Here is a 4,347-nt window from a genome sequence, read left to right on the forward strand (position 1 = left end):
TGTGTGTCCACCGAGTCACTGTCCCCCAACCCTGAGATGCTGCCCCCAATGGATCACTGCACCCCCCCAAACCTCAGGGACCCCCAAACCGCAGCCACCATTGAATCACTGCACTCCCAGATGCCACTCTCCCAAGCTCACAGGAGGTATTTTATTTAACTTGCCTCATTTAAACCCTAACGCTCCATTGGTATAACTTGGTGAGCTAAACCTGGGATGCTGTTATGCTGTACCGTGTGCTGGAATTGAGAGATCCCCTCCCACAACCATCCACTTGTTTCAGCCCTGGTTCTGGAGCTGTCCTTGGAGCCCTACCGTGCTCCAATGGTGCCTGTAACTTGCCCCAGCTGCTGCCCTTCTCTCAGCTCTGGCAGCTTGAGCAGCTCCCTGGTGTGTGGGGGACGGTGGTGTCTGGCAGTGGCCATGGTTGGAGTTAGTAACTCCTGAGACAAAATGGGGATGTTTTGTAATATTTTTATGAGGCCTGTTTGTGCTTCAGTTTCCCCCGTGGGTGGAAAGGGACTGTTTGCTCTCAGGGCAGGGTAAGCCACAGGGGTGAATAGTAACCAGCTGTTAGGGTGATCGAGGCCCACATAGACCCCATTAATGGAGCATCTGAGCAGACAGTGGCAGATCCAGGGGCCTAGACACTGACACCTAGCAGCCAAGGACCCAGAGAGAAACAGACTCCCCCGCCTCTCCACATAGGGCTGGGCTGCCTCTCCCCAGCTCGGTGAGGTGGGGGCTAAGTGCAGGCTGTGGGAAGCTCTTGGGGGCACACTGCGATGGATGTGGGATCTGAGGGATGACTGAGCTTGAACAAGAGGATTCACTACAGCTTGGGGGGTCTCTGATTACCCCCCATGGCCTATGCTTTAATCAAGTGGTTTTCAAACTTTTTTTCTGGCGACCCAGTTGACCCTGCTCCCACAGCTCGTGACCCAACAGAGCTGGGGGTGTGGGAGGGGCTCAGGGCTGGAGCAGAGGGTTGGGGTGCGTGGGTGAGGGCTGTGGGGTGGGGCCGGGGATGAGGGGTTTGGGGTGTAGGAGGGGGGCTCTGGGTTTGGGGGGGTGTTCAGGGCTGGGGCAGGGGATTGGAGTGCAGGCTTACCTTGGGCGGGTCCCGGTCAGTGGCACAGCCGGGGCTTCCTGCCTGTCCTGGCACCACAGACCGCACTGTGCCCCGGAAGTGGCCAGCAGCAGATCCAGCTCCTAGGCGGAGGCGTGCAGCTCTCACCCACAGTCACCGCCCCCCACTCGGAGCCGGTGCTTGGGGGGGGGGGGGCAGCGCGCAGAGCCCGGTGGCCCTCCCCGCCTAGGAGCCGAACCTACTGCTGGTTGCTTCCGGGGTGCAGCACGGGGTCAGAACAGGTAGTGACTAGTCTGCCTTAGCCAGGCAGCACTGCCAACAGGACTTTTAACATCCTGGTTGCGGTGCTGACCAGAGCCACTGCGACCTGGTGCCTTACATTCCGCGACCCAGTCCCTGCACTTCTACACTTCTCTCTGCTAACCTAAGGACTTCCTATGCTGTGTTCCGCATGGCTACTAACCCCTGCTGGTTTGAAAACGCTGTGAGTGGCTCCAGTGATCGCTGGAAAATGTACAAGTCTCCTTCAGGGCTCTGCCTCAGTGGGACATGCTGAAGGGAGCTCACGGGGTGAAGCAGGGGTGCTGAAGGCCCACAGGTCCAATCTAAGGGGCTGGTGAAGAGTCAGACCCCTATAAGGGTTCCTCCTACAGACTGTTTCAAAGCTGAGGCCATAGCGCTTACCCTACAGATCTGACAGCTCCCTGCTGAGCCCATAGCACACAAGGGTGGGTGGCTTTCCCCACCCCCACTCCAGCTCCTGGCATCAAGGCAGTGCTTTAACCCCAGAGACCTGGAGTCCTTGCTCTAGCAAATCTCCCCTGGTTGCACTAGAAGCTATTGGCTGCTCCCTCCCAGGGGCTCGCTGCCCATGTGGCAGTGGAGCAAGGGAAGGGGCTGGGAGGGTCCCTAGCAGGGGACTCCCCCACACATGTATTCCTGCACCTGCAGTGCATGCCCCTGAGGCTGCAGGCTACAACACATGCTGTCAGTGCATTGGGTGGAGGGGACTGGAACAGCTCCCTCACACTTCCCCAGGCGGAGATTCCTGAGCCAGCCAGCCAGCACCCCTCCCTGGGAGGATATGGGAAGCCTAGATGCCAGGTGGGGCTGTGTCCACGTTTCTGCTTTACCCATTATCTGGCAGTGAGGTTTGATGAGCCCCCCCACTCCCTAGGGGCATACACAGCTTGGGCAGGAGGACTCCATGTCCCAAAGCCACGTGAGATGCTGTTTGGTGGCCAGGCCAAGCTGTGATGCTACACAGCATGTTTTATGGTCAAAGTCCAGACTCGCAGAAACAGTTGCTGAGTGTCCCCCAAGGCCCTGGCTTCCTGGCAGACAGCATACGGCGTGCTGGCAGGGACACGTGGCCTGCTGGGCAAAGGGGGTTGTTTATTCCTGCTTGTCTGTGCTGCTGGCAGTGCTGTAGGGGAAGTGCTCCGCTCATTTGGGGATCTTCAGAAAGGGCTCGTGGAGGGTGTCAAAGAGCCTCTTGGCCTGTAAGGAAAGCAGAGGAAAGCCCTGAGCTGGTGAAGGCTGGAGCTCTGGGGTCAGCATCCTCTGGTGGGGCTTTCACCCAGGAATGCACCCAGCTGGTTCCATGCAGCCCCTTTGGTGCACAGGTAAGGCACTGGGGGAGGATGAGCGTCCAGCTGGTGCATCAGAGAGAAGTTCTCCATCCAGCTCCCACTCACCTTCTGGGGCCCGATGCCTGGGCAGAGGGAGAGATCCTCCTTGGACGCTTGTGCAATGTTCGCCAGAGACTGAAACAACAACATTCAGAGTCAGAGGTGACCCCAGAAAGCCTGGGCCACAAAGAACGACCCTTCTGGGTCCTTCCATTCGGCCCCAGCACTCTGCCCCCCACGCTCACTGGGAAGTAGTGACCCGGTCCTGCCGCCGCACTGCAGTACGGTTCGTGGGCTGGTCACACGTCTCATCCGAGGGGGGCCCCTGCAGGCTGGGAGCTATGGGAGGTCAGCAGGCCAGGCCAGTTTGCCATCCCATTCTTTCCTGCAGATCTCCAGGGGCAGCATCCTGCTCCGACAGACAGCGCTCATGCACTGCAAGGAAAGCTCAGAGACCCAGCTGGGGACCTGTCCTGGGTGAACTGATACGAAGGGAGCGATGGGCCTAAGCAGTCCCAAAAGGCAGCCAGCCCTGCTCAGAGCTAGCAGTGGCAAGGCCCAGTCTGCACCCTGATGGGCAGCAGGTGGCTCACCCCAAATGTTGAGAGAAGGCTCAGCGCGTCTGTCTTGTTAACTGACTTCACGCTGGTCAGACAATCCGTCACCTGGAAAGAGAAACAGCAGCTGCATAGAATCATAGAAGATTAGGGTTGGAAGAGAGCTCAGGAGGCCATCTAGTCCAACCCCCTGCTCAAAGCAGGACCAACCCCAACTAAATCATCCCAGCCAGGGCTTTGTCAAGCCAGGCCTTAAAATCCTCAAAGAATGGAGATTCCACCACCTCCCTAGGTAACCCATTCCAGTGCTTCACCACCCTCCTAGTGAAATAGTGCTTCCTAATACAGGTGAGTCGCATCTTACACAGAGGTTAGGTTCTGAAGTCAGCGCGTAAGGCGAAAATCACGTATAGTCAAACGCTAATTGAGTGGAATGGCGGGCGGAATCGCCCGCACTACAGGTACAATATTTAAATTGTTTTTTTGTTCTGTTTTGTTTTGCCGAGCGCGTATAGTTAAAATCGCATAAGTTAAATGTGCCTATGATGAGACTCCACAGTATCCAGCCGAGACCTCCCCCACTGCAACTTGAGACCATTGCTCCTTGTTCTGTCATCTCCCACCACTGAGAACAGCCGAGCTCCATCCTCTTTGGATCCCCCCTTCAGGTAGTTGAAGGCTGCTATCAAATCCCCCCTCACTCTTCTTTTCTGTAGATTAAATAAGACCAGTTCCCGCAGCCTCTCCTGATAAATCATGTGCCCCAGTCTCCTAATCATTTTTGTTGCCCTCCGCTGGACTCTCTCCAATTTGTCCACATCCTTTCTGTAGTGGGCACAAAACTGGACGCAATACTCAAGATGTGGCCTCACCAGTGCCAAATAGAGGGGAATATTCATTTCCCTCAATCTGCTGGCAATGCTCCTACTAATGCAGCCCAATATGCCATTAGCCTTCTTGGCAACAAAGGCACACTGCTGACTCATATCCAGCTTCTCATCCACTGTAATCCCCAGGTCCTTTTCTGCAGAACTGCTGCTTAGCCAGTCGGCCCCCAGCCTGTATCGGT

General features: G+C 56.6%; 1 long non-coding RNA gene across 1 annotated transcript; it reads right to left on the reverse strand.

The window, feature by feature from the left end:
* Positions 1-2,353: 2,353 nt before the first annotated feature.
* Positions 2,354-3,356, reverse strand: LOC112123037. Its single transcript, XR_003370308.1, has 3 exons — positions 3,315-3,356; positions 2,788-2,856; positions 2,354-2,590 (listed from the first exon to the last, which is right to left on the reverse strand). It is a non-coding gene; the product is annotated as an uncharacterized LOC112123037 (long non-coding RNA).
* Between the last annotated feature and the right edge of the window lie 991 nt (positions 3,357-4,347).

This window comes from Terrapene carolina, unplaced genomic scaffold (genome assembly GCF_002925995.2).
Source record: "Terrapene carolina triunguis isolate 2854851 unplaced genomic scaffold, T_m_triunguis-2.0 Scaffold16215, whole genome shotgun sequence".
Taxonomy (NCBI): Eukaryota; Metazoa; Chordata; order Testudines; family Emydidae; genus Terrapene; species Terrapene triunguis.